This window comes from Haliotis asinina, chromosome 13, assembly GCF_037392515.1.
Source record: "Haliotis asinina isolate JCU_RB_2024 chromosome 13, JCU_Hal_asi_v2, whole genome shotgun sequence".
In the NCBI taxonomy this organism is placed as follows: domain Eukaryota; kingdom Metazoa; phylum Mollusca; class Gastropoda; order Lepetellida; family Haliotidae; genus Haliotis; species Haliotis asinina.
The window spans coordinates 18,058,968-18,077,873 of record NC_090292.1 but is presented as its reverse complement, the minus strand read 5'-3'; the positions used below and the strand labels follow the sequence as shown (position 1 = coordinate 18,077,873).

Here is an 18,906-nt window from a genome sequence, read left to right as displayed (position 1 = left end):
TGTGAGGAAGGTAAGCAAAGAACAAGAACAAGCAAGGAGCTATCAAAACATTTAAATGTCAAAAGTTGAAACATCCCACAGAGACAAGCCAAACGTAAAACTAGGCATTCTTTATTTATTTGACACTGAACATGCGTAGAAAGATATCTGTAAATTGAAATCTAGACGTACACACCCCTCTAAAACAAAAAAATAATAACAATATAAATAAATATTTTTTTAAAATAATAACAGGACAGCAAATCGAAAAGATGCGTCAAAATACATTAGTCGAAGGCTGAATCCGACAAAGCTATGAGGAGATCTAGAAAAACAAACCGTAGATTCTATAAACCTTTACATACATATTACACATTTCGACATGGAGATAATCCAACAGTCAAAGAATCTGTGTGCTACTGAATGCCACAGTCACGTGTGTACAAATTCAATATTTACATTTTGACATTTCTACGAGTACTATCGATCACCCCCCAAGTATACGTGAATACACCAGAATATTGCGCAATATTTATATGTAAAGCTAGATAAACAGCTGAGTTGATTGTGTCTCAGATAACGGCGTCACCTCGCACGCATGTCCACCATACTCAATGCAAGCCGGATTCGTTTGTTGTTGTAATTGTCATGGAGATGACGTCACGAGGTATTATACCCGCAGTAGCGACACCATAACAAATGCTTCAATGAACGGGTCATTGTAAACACATCGAAGATCGCCCTGTGTCCTCGATTTAAATAACCTGTCTGATTTCCTGCTCCCCGAATTGGATACTTAGCTTCCCGTTCGGGATAAACCAACTTAGGATCATCTCACCTTGTCGATGTAAGTAAATTATCTTCTGCTCACGTTGTGTCGTCTGCTTCGGGTCGGGTTCCGGTCGATAAGCCACCGGGAAATAGGTCGTGGTGAATGTGTTCACTTGGTCCCTTTCGACTGGATAACTGCTGGTTTGACTAAATTGAGATCACATCAGATGCATTTCTTGTCGAAACGAACATGATAATATTTCATTGAGTGCTATACAGCCAGGAACACGGGTGTGTTATTAACGCACCTGTCGCTATTCACGACCTTGACCTTGGTATCCGTTTCATAAGGTTTCGAGTTTTGATAACTGGGTTTGTTTGAAAATTATGTTTATTACTTAAAAGAAATGTGTCTACAAACCGACCCTTACGAACGAATGAGTAAGTGTTTTCATAGTTTATTAAATCGTCACGTTGTATAAATTGTGGCGTTATTAAGAAAAGCAACGAACCGCTTTCCTGAGATAAAATAAACTATATAAGCTACTACTGAAAATGAATTGTGTACATGTTATAATAATTATACAGTGTTGGAAAAATACCAACAGTCTTGGCTGAACGATTTAGCATTGTTTAAGTATAAACATTTTATCCTAATGGTTTGTTTCGATTATCATTATACCATGCCGATCGTCAATTAATCATTCAGTATAATGGCTGTTCATCCCCTTGTGGCTTGTCTTCAAACATGGGGATTGGTATTTTGTCATAGGAAGTGTCGGGTCGGTGGAATTAAGGGGTTTTGGGATTATAAGAACTGACAAAGCAAAGGCTATGGGTGTCGGTGGATCGGGGAAGGGAGTAGGTGTGTGTGTGTGTTGCCAATAGTTATCACGGCTATTTGGAAATTCCGTTATTCCATTTATTCAACTACCCCATTGATAGAGGATACTAAACGACCTTCCGCTTGATACAATTTTTTTAATTAAACGAGTTAGTGATTTGGTATCAAACGAGCGAAAGCGAGTTTATAACTCTGTTTATAACTCTCCAACATACATTGAAACTGCGACGAAATTGCCTATAGTGTGATAACTCTCAGTTTTCCGCGAGTCAAGCAAGGTCTAATACCATTGTGACAGATAAATTAGTACTGTGACGTCATACTTGCAAACACTAGCGATGCTACACTAGTGTATATTGTCGGCAAAATGTTACACTGCATCTCCATCTTGTCAACTATTACATTGTTACATTTATTCAACTATTACATTGTTACATTAATTCAGCTATTCCATTGTTACATTTATTCAACTATTCAATTGTTACATTTATTCAACTATGTAATATACATACATTCAGGCTCTGGACTTTCGGATTTGGGTGGGTGGGTTTTTGAGAGGTTGGCATGTCAGAATTGATATATGACACCAAGGAAATAATGAGGTGTGGTTGACAAATTGAATCAAATGTAAAAAAGTCATAGATTTTGCATATATAAATTACACATTACAGGTGAAAATCAATATTTCCTTTGGATGGGTAAGGATAAAATGTTCCATTTTGAAGTATGTGTTTCCTCGCAAGCGTATGTATCCAAGTGTGTGCGCACGAGTGTTTCTCTTCATCTCTGCGTGCACACGTGCGCGTGTCTCATTCTCTGGTGCGTGTGTGTGTGTCTCTCTGTGCTTGCGGGCGTGAGTGTCTCTCTTTGTGCTTGCGTCTCTCTCTGTGCTTGCGGGCGTGTGTGATAGGACTGGAGCAAGACCTAGCCACACTCTATGCGTGACCGTTTGCCATCGCTCCGATTGCATATTTGTCATTAAGTTTGACATCACCGTTCACCAAGTCGTGCATTTCCCCAGAGTGATCAAGGTCAATACCGCCTTCTCGCGTCCCTCCCACACGATGTTCACATCAGGCTGAGACATCGTCAAGCAACTGGACCACTCACAACTCACTCACTCACTCACTCACTCCCACTGTACCGTTTTCACAACTATGGTTTTAATGTCTAATTGGGTATTAAAGTTCGGTTTAACCCCTTTGCCATTATCGGCTTCAGAATCTGACAGCAACAAGAATACGTGTCGTGTATTCGTCAGTGGTCCTGTTCGTTCAGCTTGTAAATGCCTTTCAAGAGACCCGTGAAGGTCCCGGGGTAGAATAGGCCCATGCTTGCCATAACAGGCGACTCAGCTTGTCGTAAGAGGCGACTGACGGGATCGGGTGGTCAGGCTCGCTGACTTGGTTGACGCATGTCATCGGTTCCCCATTGCGCAGATCGATGCTCATGTTGTTGATCACTGGATTGTCTGGTCCAGACTCGATTATTTACAGACCGCCGCCATATAGCTGTAATATTGCTGAGTGCAGCGTAAAACTAAACTCACTCACTCACTCACTCACCCTTTCAAGAAGCATGGATTGCGTGAAGACAAGGCATCGATGCTCATGATTTTAATCACTGGATTGTCTGGCCAAGACTCGATTATTTACAGACCGCCGAGACATAGCTGGAATATTGCTGAGTGCGGGGTAAATGTGTCACTCAGATCAATTCTAACCCGGATCTTCATAGGATTGTTCTGTGTGAGGATGAAACCTCCTTTTCGTGATGTAGTTGTGACAGCGTCCGCCCGGTGAGCGAAAGGTTGCAGTCTCTATCCTCGGCCGTGTCATACCCAAAGACGCTAGAATATGGTACTTGCTGGTCCCTGCCTGGCGCTCAGCATTATTGTGTACAACAAGTTTTTTAGGACGTCAGTTCGGAGTAAGTACAGTGTGTCTGAGCAGGGTACTCATGAATAGCTGTTGTATGGTTCTCAGTGAGTTCGCACTATAAAAAATGTCTTGACTAGTACACATACTGCCATACACTCACATACACACGCACACGCACACGCATACGCATACGCACACGCATATACGCCCATACACATCACCATATTAGCGAAATAATCAAGCGCGACGTTAAACCCTATTTCACCTCACCTCACCTCACCACACCTGAGTGTGTTGACAACACTCACCCGAGGCTCTGTGGGTGATTGTGGAAGGTCCGTATGACAAGTAGAATATCTAGATCAATTTCAACGAGTAATCTGCCTGATCAAACAATTATGATAGCATACAGTTCGTATTTCCAATTGTTCTCGAGTCCTGGAATCAAAGTCGTACAGAAATATGTGCGTAACGACGAACCGTTTCCATGGCAATATCTTGCTAAAATGCATTGGTGTGTTTTTGGTGTTTCAGTGTCAAAATCTCGGTCACTAGCGTTGAAAGTCACCTGTATATATAAAGATTATCGCGAGAGTGACATATGATGTTGTGATTTCTAAACTGTGAGATTTCGCCTGATAACATCATTCCTGAAACAGTAAAGTACATGGTACTTTTTGTTGCCCAGCCTGGTGCTTGTCAAAGACGAAAATTACAAGCACATTTCGGCTCGTAGTTGCAGTCAGTATTCACCGGTATCCATGTTCACATTGAAGCATGCTATTGGTGAAGGACAATCACACACATGCGTCCGCGCAAACACACACGCACGCACATGCACGACGCTACATGATCTGCTGAACGTATAACCAAATTTCATCAAACTGCTTCGAAAACTGACAAAGCCTCGCTGACTAGAACATTATCTACGTTTGCTGAAGGTACACATCTGTTCATACATTTGTTGTGTATATTTGATCATGTACATATGTGCTGTATATTATCTACGATCCTTTTTTCCACGTCACGTTGAGGTGACATTGCCAGTAAGTATACATAATGTAATCAGCTGTATGTATCCTGACAGCACCTGCAGCGCGTGCTCATACGTCGGAGTTTCGCTTGACGCAGGTGGTGTTCCTGATGTGTGTGGCTTACCTTCAGTTTGTTGAATTACCAAGCACCTGGAATCGATGAAAGAAGCCTCGTCCTTTTCATGTAGAGGAAACTGTAGGTTTTCTGATTATATACGATATGAGTCAAGCCTATTTCTAGTGTCCCCCATGATGCTGCTGTTGGAAAGCGGCGTAAAACTCATTCACTCTTATTGTAGGTTTATTGCGACGTCAGGGGCACCATTTGTTTTAGTTTATTATAACTATCCTCATCTCCACTAATATATGAAGTAAGTGGCCAGGTGAAAAATAGAACAGTTCTTTACAGAGACAGAACAAAACGACAACAAAAATAATTAACATGAAATATGCTATATATACTTTATGGCTTAAGAAACGTTGTCTGTCGAGAATCTGTCACATAATTACAGCATGGGAATGTAAAAGCATGCATTTCACAAAATGCATTTTATACACGGTGACAGGTCGGGAAAGCCACATTGTAAAAATGGCTGTTGTCGGGACGGCCTCATTTCCATTACATGGCTGTAGCTGGTAAAGCCTCATTTCCATTACATGGCTGTGGCTGGTAAAGCCACGTTTCCATTACATGGCTGTAGCTGGTAAAGCCACATTTCCATTACATGGCTGTGGCTGGTTAAGCCTCATTTCCATTACAAGGCTGTAGCCGGTAAAGCCACGTTTCCATTACATGGCTGTAGCCGGTAAAGCCACGTTTCCATTACAAGGCTGTGGCTGGTTAAGCCTCATTTCCATTACAAGGCTGTAGCTGGTAAAGCCACGTTTCCATTACAAGGCTGTAGCTGGTAAAGCCTCATTTCCATTACAAGGCTGTAGCTGGTAAAGCCACGTTTCCATTACATGGCTGTAGCTGGTAAAGCCACATTTCCATTACATGGCTGTGGCTGGTTAAGCCTCATTTCCATTACAAGGCTGTAGCCGGTAAAGCCACGTTTCCATTACATGGCTGTAGCCGGTAAAGCCACGTTTCCATTACAAGGCTGTAGCTGGTAAAGCCACATTTCCATTACAAGGCTGTGGCTGGTAAAGTCACATATCCATTACATGGCTGTAGCTGGTTAAGCCTCATTTCCATTACAAGGCTGTGGCTGGTAAAGCCACGTTTCCATTACATGGCTGTGGCTGGTTAAGCCTCATTTCCATTACAAGGCTGTGGCTGGTAAAGTCACATATCCATTACATGGCTGTAGCTGGTAAAGCCACATATCCATTACATGGCTGTAGCTGGTAAAGCCACATTTCCATTACATGGCTGTAGCTGGTTAAGCCTCATTTCCATTACAAGGCTGTGGCTGGTAAAGCCACATTTCCATTACAAGGCTGTAGCTGGTAAAGCCTCATTTCCGTTACATGGCTGTAGCTGGTAAAGCCTCATTTCCGTTACATGGCTGTAGCTGGTTAAGCCTCATTTCCATTACAAGGCTGTGGCTGGTAAAGTCACATATCCATTACATGGCTGTAGCTGGTAAAGCCACATATCCATTACATGGCTGTAGCTGGTAAAGCCACATTTCCATTACAAGGCTGTAGCTGGTAAAGCCTCATTTCCGTTACATGGCTGTAGCTGGTAAAGCCTCATTTGTATTACATGGCTGTAGCTGGTAAAGCCACATATCCATTACAAGGCTGTAGCTGGTAAAGCCTCATTTCCATTACATGGCTGTAGCTGGTAAGGCCACATTTCCATTACATGGCTGTAGCTGGTAAAGCCTCATTTCCAACACGTTAATTAATGGATGACGGTAACCAGTAAAATAGTGTCCCCACTTTAACTGACACTGAATCAAGCTTGTTTTTCTGTAACACGTGTAAGTGACGTCTTGCACCGCACAAAATGACCGTTTTACCCAAATTTACTAATGCTAGAAAACGCACGGCATCCGGCGGCCATATGAACAACGTTTGAAATTTACGTATCACCTGGCTTTCAGATTTACATACATTTAAAGCGCTGTTAAAATAAACGAACTATCAATTCTGCATTTACATGTATTTCAGGTGTGTAAATCTGCCCATTGTTGTCACGTGGTTTCCAGCATGTGTAACATATGTAAATGTTGTGATTGTAGGACACGCATTTCAATACATTTGAAATCTCGTATAACCAGGGTTAGGTTTGTTATGGGTAAAGAGTTTAGTACAAGATTGACGATGCTTTAGCATTTATTTTCAACATATTCATAATACCTTGGTGGCCATATTCAATGGTTCTGTATTATAACTGTTGCATAGGGTTCGTTAACGTGTCTTGACTATGCCATAATATAGTGAGATAGTAAGGAACATATGGTGAAGTGATGGAGCACCGCTGTTAACGCCCGTGCCTTCCTTGACATGTACACGTCTGTTTAAAAGGTTCAAATATTGGGTGTATTGGCCAGAGCGATATGTATGGTAGAGAGCGTGTGTATGAGGGCGAGGGTGTGGGATGGGGTAGGCCTAGGGCGGGGTGGTGGCGATATGTCGGTGTTAGTATACTGATAAACCTTTCTATCAGTAGGTTATATCGTTTATGCTTTCTGCGAATGGAAATTACATTGCAGATTGAATAACTGACCTTATACACTTCTTATATGTGAGGAGACACTGCTTATGTGCTTATCATCATGCGTGATAATTGTATATAATATACCTGTTAGTATATAATGTTGTGTTAGTTATAGAACCAAAACATGTTGTAATCTGAATAAAATTATGAGGAAACATGTATTGCTTTGTTAAATACGGTAACGGGTTTGAATCACTCAATATGTTGTGACAGCATAACCGGGAGAGCCACATTCGATGTTCACGCAACTATTGCGGAGGAGACCCAGTTGAGGCTATCTGTTTAGGAAATGTGGTTTTCCCTGCCTGTAACCATATCAGCAAGCATGGGCACCGGAAACCAACCTCCAGTTTATCTCTGGTGAAAACGCTCGAAGTTGGCATCATTCAAAACTGACATTTATGTACAAGTGAAATTTTTCACTCGATTTACTGGCAATGGTCATTACTTGTATTTATGCTTACATTGAGACATTTCTCAATGAGTTCTCGAAGATCAGGGTTACAACCGATCTTCGGTAACTCATACTTATCGTAAGAGTCGACTTACGGGTTTGGGTGGTCAGAGTCGTTGACTTGATTGACAGTTGTCACCGTATCCCAGTCGCGTAGACCGATGCTCATGTTGTTGACTCGTGTATTTATAGTCGTCGATGCATATGCTGTTGATCACTGGGTTGTCTGGTTCAGACTCGATTATTTACCGACCGCCGACATATAACTGAAATATTACTGAGTGCCGCGTCAAACAATCAACCGATCATTTAACCAACCAACCAATATTTCTCAATATTCAACAGCCGTGATATATTGGACAGATCCGGATCTATTAATGATCCACACATATGTAGTAAAAGCAATATCCCCTTGATGTCATGCCCTGTACTGATATCGCCTTTGCTGTTCATAATAGCCTGTACTGACTCTATATGCCCGCAATGATAATGTTCTCAGGATACGATCGAAATAATAAAAGAAATTCTGTATTCTGTGTTTATGACAGCAAGCTGTGGTATTGATCCAAACAGTACTCATACAAACATACAGAGATTGGATTATTGTCCAATGCCACAGGTGTCACTAGTGAAGATATGCCAAGGTGGCATCTGTGGGTCTGTACAAAAACGTGTTGCTATAGAAACGGGGAATAGGACGCATCTGCCCACTAGCTTGTGCTGCTGCGACTCTGTACGCTGAATGTGAGTTCGAATCCGAGATTGTAGCTTATGGTGTACTGATTATATGTACATGGTGGTAGATTCACAAATCTGCCAACGTTAATTCGGACGTTCTGTATATTTGCAGAGTACATAAAAAAAGTCGTAAGTGAATCCTCTATCAATCGTGATTATATTTTGCTAATAAATGATTCTTTATAAATGAACGTGTGCTTGAAATGTACCCTGCTTGTGATCATGGTATATTTCACATAACATATTGAAGATGCGATATCAGTCTTATTTGCCGATGGAATTGTGTTGTTCTTTCATATCGTTCAGGGTTTGCAGGGACTGCTTGATGTTTCAGATACAAATGGGGAATGTGTTGAAATCTTGATAGAACAGACGTTATTGTATTATATTTATATAGGGACAGAGGAATAATATGTCAAAATGAATAGACACTGGATAAAGACGGTATGTTATTACAAATATCTAGAAATTGTGTTTTCCTCATTGTTAATATGGCTTAAAGCATGTGAAACTCATGCCATGAAATCACCTTAGGCTATGGGGCCAGGTTTTTCATTTATTCAGCGAAAACAGGTTCATAGGTTTCTTAACTGCTCGCTACATAATAGGCTGTCAAATCGCTCCAGTATTCCAATATTAATGTGTGGCTCGGAAATGGGAAGTACTAGATATCATGGCCGAACAGAAACGATACAAGCAAGCTATTTTAAACGTTTTCTTGGTCTTGGCGTGGGTAAAATCTTCAGGAAACCAAGCTCTTCGGCATGAAACATGACACCATAGTATAAGGTTTATAAATAGGCATAATCAAGTAGTGGATTAAGCTGTTGCGAACGAATGTAACTCGATTCCTACACCAAGGTAATGTCCTGATTAATGTCCTCGATGAGAATGGTACAGTCATTTGGGTATCGTATGTGAGACAAATGCTATTGGATAACAAACTTGTGTATGTGATAATATCATGTTTCTGACTGCCTTTAGAAGACGCGTATTTATTTCCAAACATGGCAACAGTCCGGGTCGTTTACCCCTTTAAACCTTCTTCAACCCGATTTAAATGTAACTGTACGCAGAGACAAACTATTTGTTAGATAAATGTGTAGATTTCGAATATCACTTCAAAGCTGTCGAGACATCATCGTTAAATATGCCTCATACCGACTCTGCATGTAAAACCACAGTTGCATGTTACCTTTACTCGTTTAAAGATGAATACTATGTCTGTTTATATGTAAGATATATGCTCACTTGAGAAATACGGTGGAATCTGTCAAATCTGGACTCTCTATAATCCGGTTTCTAAATACAACACCCATTGGGGCTGAAGAAATAATCCGGTTTGAACAATGTGCCGGATTGTAGAGCTCATGGTAAATGTACAAGCCACGAACGGGACAGAGCTTTTGACAACTGCTGACAACTTGCCGGATTGAACAGATGCCGGTTTTGACAGCTTTCACTGTAAGGCAGACTACCCCAGCAAATCTGTTCTTAATTCAATCCCTCCTGGATTCCGCGATTCCGCGGTTGCAGAAAAAAATCGTTACTTTTGTATGGGTCCTAATATTGCGGCCATTCCGAACGCAAGACGTTACATTGGGTCTTCTCACACCTGGAAATGAAGTGTATTTGACAGAAAATGGATACGTATACACCTTTTGCTTCTCTAAAATTCACAATTGATGTAGCTGGACGATCACGTGTCAACAAACTGTTTTCGCGGTGGAAATAGCGAGATCGAGTGAAACCTCATCGGTGACAGGTCAAGGCTTTTCTGTGTGGGTGTGGGTGTCATTTACATTGTGCGTGCTTCTCCATTAAAATCATCGCCCCCATCTTGGCCTAAATAAAAAAACAGTCCCTTACAGACATCCATAACATCCACATATAGGGTTGTGGAAAGTTCCACAGGTAAAGCATTCCCTCGTCAAGCTCCGAGTTCTGTTTCCCATAATGGGACAATATGTGACGCCCATCGCTGAAATTTTGCTGAAAGGGACGAGATACTTCACTCACTCACACACTCTTGAATCCGACATCAACAATTGAATCAGAATGATTTTTTTTACGTAATTTACTTTTCTTGTGGTGCAAATGATCGGTGGTGTGGTCTAGTTGTTACAGCGTTCATGCCAAGTCCTGGGTTCGATTCCCTACATAGGTACAATTTGTGAAGCCCATTTCTGGTGTGCTCCCCAGTGATATTTTTGGTTATTTCCAAGGTGGTGTAAACTAACTAAACTCACTCATTCACTCGTGAAGCACACCGAGTTCCCTTGACGCTGGACAGACACCAGATTTGTATGTCCCAAGAGTATTATGAGATCGCAACGAGACAAGCAAGGCAGTGGTCATGGGCCAGAATGTCTACTGATCTCTAGTCACTGACCAGTGAGTTATTGACACTGTACTACAAAACAAGGTTCCACTCCACAAAGGACTACGCTAGGATTGTCGTATGCCAGTGATGTAGTATTAGAGTTACGATCACCTTAGCGCTACGACTGTCGTAATCCAGTGATGTAGTATGGGAGTTACGATCACCTTAGGGCTACGACTGTCGTAAGCCAGTGAAGTAGTATGGGAGTTACGATCACCTTAGCGCTACGACTGTCGTAATCCAGTGATGTAGTATGGGAGTTACGATCACCTTAGCGCTACGACTGTCGTGAACCAGTGATGTAGTATGGGAGTTACGATCACCTTAGCGCTACGATTGTCGTAATCCAGTGATGTAGTACTGGAGTTACGATCACCTTAGCGCTACGATTGTCGTAATCCAGTGATGTAGTATGGGAGTTACGATCACCTTAGCGCTACGACTGTCGTAATCCAGTGATGTAGTATGGGAGTTACGATCACCTTAGCGCTACGACTGTCGTAATCCAGTGATGTAGTATGGGAGTTACGATCACCTTAGGGCTACGACTGTCGTAAGCCAGTGAAGTAGTATGGGAGTTACGATCACCTTAGCGCTACGACTGTCGTAATCCAGTGATGTAGTATGGGAGTTACGATCACCTTAGCGCTACGACTGTCGTGAACCAGTGATGTAGTATGGAGTTACGATCACCTTAGCGCTACGATTGTCGTAATCCAGTGATGTAGTATTGGAGTTACGATCACCTTAGCGCTACGATTGTCGTAATCCAGTGATGTAGTATGGGAGTTACGATCACCTTAGCGCTACGACTGTCGTAATCCAGTGATGTAGTATGGGAGTTACGATCACCTTAGGGCTACGACTGTCGTAATCCAGTGATGTAGTATGGGAGTTACGATCACCTTGGCGCTGCGACTGTCGTAAGCCAGTGATGTAATGTGAGAGTTACGGTAACCTTAGCGCTACGACTGTCGTAAGCCAGTCATATAGAATGGGAGTTACGATCACCTTAGGGCCGAGATCGATTGTGGAATAGTCCCCTGGGTTCTGCGACTTGCACTAAAGAATCCACGTAAATTATGCGTTTTGTTGAGAAGTGTGGACCGCCACTGTCTATGAATGTTTTATGAAACAGGTGGAACTAGATGTAGTGTATTCGTCAAGGGATTATCACTTAACCACATTAGGCTTCAAAACACGGAATTGTAGGTGATTGTGAGTGAATGTGTTTCCACGTGGCCACGTTATCGCTTGTCGTAGCTTAGATATGACTTTCACTTCTGTGAGATCTGTGAGCTAGATTGTGGTCGTAAGAGACAATGAACGTAATCGGGTTGCGAGATTGGCTGACGTAATGTCGTAATGTCAGTCACCAGATTGACGTAATGTCGTAATGTCAGTCACCAGATTGCCGTAATGTCGTAATGTCAGTCACCATATTGACGTAATGTCGTAATATCAGTCACCAGATTGTCGTAATGTCGTAATATCAGTCAACAGATTGTCGTAATGTCAGTCACCAGTCCCGATTGTCATATTTACAGATCGCCGCCATATGGCTTGCATATTAAGTGCAGCGTTAAATACTATTTAAACACAGCAATTTACAGCAGAATATGAGTGAGTGAGTTTACTTTTTACACCGCTATTAGAAGCATTCCACCAATATTACGGCAGGGACACCAGAACTGGGATTCACACATCGTACCCATGTGGGGAATCGAACCTGGGTCCTTGGCGTGACGAGCGATCCCTTTAACCACTGGGCTACCCCACCGCCCCATAATGAATATGAAATATACACATAATCATCATTATATCTATGTGAGAAACAGACACGTACACGATACAGAATGAAATATTGTGTATATCTGTGGTTGGTCTGTCATGATGAGTCACGGGTTCACTGCGTGAAACCCATATCTGTTTGCCCGTGGTGATTTTCCCGGGATATCGGTACAGGTGCGTCAGTCAACACTTACTCATTCGTTAATTTAATTTGTTAATGTCTTGAGTTTAATATCTCAGTCTAATATCTGTTTGGGATCCCATATGGAAAAAAAATCCAGGGGAATTCCACCGTTTTATCGCCCCATCACGTTGAATTCACAATTCATACGTGTTCGAAGTATCACATTTCAGAATATAACACTTTGAGACACAGATTCGTACAATAAAACATTTTATGTCGATCGGTAGAACATGACAAAAGAGAAAACTCGGCGCCGTTAGCTTACCTCATTAAACCAGTCGATGGAGCACTTGAAACAAATCCACATAAACACCGTTAAACCCTGGAGAGATGGCACAAAACTCGGCCTGTACTTCATGTAATCCAGCGGTGCAGTGACGGTAGAACTGTATCTCACATTAATGCATTACGGAGCGATGCAATGGGATTTGTACCTCTCTGAATCTAGTGACCGCAAAACCATTTAAACGCAATGTCAGTGCATATTAAAATCAGGCAGAAATTTGTAAATACTGGTTCATCTAAGTCGAACAATACGCACTCAAGCGCATCAAAACTCTGATTTCCTTGATTTGTTTGAAAATACGAACTGGCCATGTGTGAAAATAGAAGATTAGGTGCAGCTTCTTCCTTCATTGTGATATTGGATATATTATTAATGGTTCGGTTTAGAACCACCTGTTCCCGAGTTCCCAGTGTCTCGGCTCTCCATTTATTATACAAAATATTATAGGCATATAATGACTACCTTTAGGGACTGCAACTCCTACTTCTCCAAGAGTGCGACGGTTCGTGAGTGAGTTTTGTTTTACGCTGTCTTTACCATATTTCAGTAATACCACCGCAGGGGATACCAAAAAGAGGCTTCACGCGTTGTATACCCACGTGGGGCATTGAACCCGGGTTTTCGGCATGACGAGCGAATGCTTTAATCATTAGGCTGTACCGTTGCCCTCGTTTCCATTCCGATTCTTGTACTGTTGTCAAGTAGATACTAATTTAAACCATAGTGATGATCATAAAACATTGTGTATTTCTTACCCAATATACGACCCGTGAACGTCCCGCAGTAGAATATGCCTTCAGCAACCCATGCTTGCCATAAAAGGCTTCTGTGCTTGTCGTAAGAGGCGACTAACGGGATCGGCTGATCAGGTTCGCTGACTTGGTTGACACATGTCATCGGTTCTCAATTGCGCAGATCAATGCTCATGCTGTTGATCACTGGATTATCTGGTCCAGACTCGATTTTTTACAGACCGCTGGAATCTTGCTGAGTGCGGCGTAAAACTAAACTCACTCACTCACTCACCCAACATACCGTTTCTGAGAAAAAAACTCCATAACAATACATGTACGTATCGTTTGAAAAACGAATTGTGATACATCGATATACCGGTAATACTTTAAGCCTGGTGTTATTCGGTGCTTATATCTGGTCTGCTACAGTTTTAACTGTATACTTTCTTTACCTAGAGCGGATGTTTATGACCTGTGATTAAACGTCCTCACAACAATAAATGTCTTGTTTACTTTGGACGCGTGAAGATCCGCTTTAGATTTTTTTTTAGGAGTTTTTGCTTCTTGTAAGAAGCGACTAACTAAATTTATCCTATATTTCGACCCGTGAAGGTCACGGGAGAGAATAGGCCTTCAGCAACCCATGCTTGCCATAAAAGGCGACTGTGCTTGTCGTCGTAAGAAGCGAATAACCGGATCGGGTGGTCAGGTTCGCTGACTTGGTTGACACATGTCATCGGTTCTCAATTGCGCAGATCAATGCTCATGCTGTTGATCACTGGATTATCTGGTCCAGACTCGATTTTTGTCGACTGACATATGTCATCGTATCTTGATTGCGTAGCTTAACGCTTAACATTCATCACTTGATTGTCTGGCCCAGACTCTATCATTTACAGACCGCCGCCATACAGATGGAATATTGCTGAGTGCGGCGTTAAACAACAAACCAATCAATGAAAATTGCTTACTTTGTTAACGGCTGTACATGAATTTCTGTATACAATGGGCTTGATCGACATTCAGTCTGTCGTTTCATCTTCGGTCTGCCTACGTCCGCCATACACACACGCAAGTCCCACAGCACGCACTCACGCATACAGAAATATTGCAATATGATTTGACCATCAGTCTGTTGTTTAAGTGAGGGCACGCTCATACGCACACACGCAAGGCCTTGAGCACGCACACACAATTATATTACGCCTTGAAAAGAAAGTTTTAGCGATTGTCTGGAAATATTTCAGCGTGAAATCGCGTCCTACAGCAAATATGGGTTCTCAAGACCTATTCTAGCCCATACTTTAGGTAGCATTCTGTAAATGTAAGTGGCAATGCTACACGTATAGCTGGTTGACCATTAAGTACTTAAGGTTATTTTAGGAACTAGGAAGAATATATGTGGACCGGTGTATTTGTTTAGCCATAAAAATACAAATATCGTAAGAAGTGCCGACGGCGTCAACGTCATTCATGCTATCAACCATTGGTTTATTTGTCCCAGGTTCGACATGACTGGAGACACTGCGACAGACACAGAGATATGGCAACAACTTGAGACACATGCAGATGTACACACAGTACACAACAACACACATAAGCAAAGAAACACAGACACAGGGAAACACAGACACACACACGATACAGAGGGATACCGACACACAGACAAAGACACAAGGAGCCATAAACAGAGACACAGACACATAAGCAAAGAGAAACAGACACACACAGTACAAGAGAGACACGATGAGACAGTACAGAGGGACACAGACACAGAGGCAAAGAGAAATAGACACATGGAGACACAGACAAACGAAGATACCGACACGCAGAAACACAGCCACAGACACACGCAGTGGACAGAGACACAAACACATTGAGACACAGACAGGGACACAGGCAAAGAAGCACAGTCACAAGGAGACACAGACGCACACATGGTGCAGAGGGACACACGGACACACAGACAAACGCAGACACAGACATACACAGACTCACACACAGAGACAGAGACACCCACTACGAGTGACACACTTGAGCACGCACGTAAATGTACACGTCAAAGTGTACCTGTACATGTGCTTCTACCCTCATTTACTGACGGCTGTGATGAGTTGCTATACTGGCGACGTGGCGCACACTCCAGTGTGGCTAGCTGATAAATACCAGTCACAAATGGTATAAACAAATGTTTATAGCAGGCCGCAGGAACATCCCAGCCACAGTCATCTTCTACGTCACAAAGGCATTCATCCTCGATATCTCCAGGGTATTCGTTCCGATAAATCTCCACTATACCCTGGATGCATCTACGGCTCAGCCCGATAATTAAATTACCTCCCTTTGCTGGCTCCGCTTTTTCTCGCAATAGTCAGTCAGCTAAGCCGTCGTTATATCCGAGCTTGCCAGTGTCAACAAAGACAGTGGTTGCAGCTGCGAAGCTTAGTTCGCAGTGACAAAGGTTTGGGGAAATCATACAGACAAATGGGTAGGCCCAAAACTCCTAAAAATATACAAGAACACCGTTTACCTCCTTCATAGCACCTCTACATCATTTGTGTTGCCAAGTTTAATCGATTGGATAAAAATTAAAAATCAAAAGTGAGTTGAGATTGGTACGCTCAACTTCCCAACGTAGAACGCCAGCCAAGGGAGGTAATATATTAATCGGGCCTATCAGTAGATCCACCCAGACTATATAGCGCCGATTTATCGGAACGTATACCCTGGAGATATCGAGAATGGATGCTTTTGTACGTCGCAGAAACAAGCCATTTACAGCAGCAAGTAAGGCAGGACATTAGCCATCTGCATCCTGCTGTGTCCCAGTGTCCGACAGATGGTGAACACAGATGGTTAACACAGCGACAGAATGTGATCTAACCATCAGTATTTCAGTAGATACACACCCAGGTGCGAACAGAGCAGACGTCACTATCCATTCAGCTTCAGAGATCGATACAAGATGGGCACACGACAGACAGTGCATTATCAGAATTTATACCATTCAATGACGTCATGCTATTTCTTTCGCGCGTGATTCATGGTAATCAGGGAAATGGAAATTGAGGCAATTCGAATCTTTGTCGAATAACGTCTTTCCAAGTAGATCGTTTGTATATTTAGATGAGGGGTTTACTTTCGTACATACCGATAGTCAAAGGTCACGTTACTTGTGCATATATTAGCTTCTTGCAGCCTTGTTGGGATGCGAGACAGTGATATAAACCTATTTTTAACGCGTCTGCACTTCATGTCGAAAACCTGAGTTCGATTCAACATGTGGGTACAATGTGTGCAGTTCATTTTCCATACTCACTCACCTGATGGAGACACCCAGCTATCAGCGCTTGCGATGCCAGGTGCGTAATAGGTAGGATGGTCATTCTTCAGATTTGGTTTAACTGGGTGTCATCGCACCTGGACGACGCTCATAGTATCAACCACTGGGTTAGAGGCAAGCACTTATTGACGTCAACATCTTTAATTTAAGGAAGTCGCTTCGGAATATAGTCTTCACCTTTATCAAGTGAATGAAAGAAACAGATGGCTGCCATAATCACGTGGAATACTTAACCTAATTAATTCAATCATGAAAAAACAACAACATTGAAATGGATGTAATAAAATCGGCATCAAATGGACATATGTTTGCTGCTTTGTAACAAGCGTATGCCTGGTAATACACAGGCAGGAACAAGCAAGTTAAACCCGATCATCAGATCCTCAGAGTCTTTCCTTACGACGAGCTTAGGTTACTGAGGGCCTTTCCTCCCCCGAGATTTCTGAAGGGCAATTGCATTTTCTGTAAGTACACGATACAATACAGCTTCTAAGACCAGTTCACCCAATAAAAACGTGTGTCTAGACAGAATGCAATTCAGCATCATCGAAAAAGCAATTCTGATGTCAGATGATATGCCTGGTGCTTGTCCTCTCTGCGGCAGTGGAACATAAGCATTATCCCCATTAGGTGGAACCTCCTCCCCCCCTCCCATCCATCAGTGGAGTACCCATTGGAACCACAAGAGCAAATACCACAGCACACAGCTCAAAAGCCAAGTAATCCATTGCCATAGTACCATCGCCAGATTTCAGGGTACAATACAATTGCGTTGACCACTTACTTTGCATAGGCTGCTATAGTAATAATAGTAAGAGGTACATACCCCCCCCCTCTCTCTCTCTCTCCCATATTCACTCTCTCACTCACTCCCACACATGCTCAAACACACACACACACGCACACACGCACACACTCCCGATCCATCCGATTACGGCGTAGTCACACAGTAAACACCCGCTGTATTCCAAATGTTAACGGTTATTTGTGAAATACAGATATACAGGATTACGGTACTTAGGTATACAGGTAGTGTTATTGCTGGGCTGTGGTATAAATATTGTATTGGCTGTTGCAGAATGGTCTTCATTAGGAGACCGACAATGTTGATCTGGTATTGATTGTTATACAACAAATATAACGGGTTTTGATTGCTTGTTGTTTACAGCAGAATATTCAGGTATTTGAATGCGGACTGTAAATAATTGGGTTTGGATCAAACATCGAAGGGGAATTTAGCTGTAATCGCTCAGTATTTGATCAGGTTTTAGAGGTCTTAACAGGTCTTGTCATCTGGATTTCATTGACGATTCAAGGTACAGATATCCGTATGTGGTCACGCTGGGAACAACTGGATAACCTAGAGGGGAAAGTGTTCGCTTTTCTCACAGTAGTACCGAGTTTAATCTACGGGAACAAGGAGTGGTACAATTTATGGTGTTCTGAGTCGGAATTCTGATACTGCCTGAATATTGATAAATATTGATACTGATAATATTGATAAATACTGATACTGATAATATTGATAAATATTGATACTGATAATATTGATAAATACTGATACTGATAATATTGATAAATATTGATACTGATAATATTGATAAATATTGATACTGATAATATTGATAAATACTGATACTGATAATATTGATAAATATTGATACTGATAATATTGATAAATACGAAAACCTTAGGAATAACAGAAAAACCTAGTCTGTGGTCATACTGACCTTGAAACAAGTACCTCAAAGGAAGCCCATGCAAGTTTAGTAGACGTAGCAAGTCTTAATTATAAATATTTCATTCGAGTTTAC

The 18,906-nt window shown here is 42.0% G+C and overlaps 1 protein-coding gene across 2 annotated transcripts in view; it reads left to right on the top strand.

Annotated features, from left to right (window-relative positions):
• The first annotated feature begins 661 nt into the window (after nt 1-661).
• Nucleotides 662-18,906, top strand: part of LOC137260264 (uncharacterized) — a 65,004-nt gene continuing 46,759 nt past the window's right edge. The window contains exon 1 of one of the 2 annotated variants that reach the window (XM_067797961.1): nt 662-826. The gene's annotated coding sequence lies outside the window, so the exon portion shown is untranslated. The remainder of the gene's footprint in view (nt 827-18,906) is intronic. The other variant, XM_067797960.1, reaches the window with a different exon arrangement.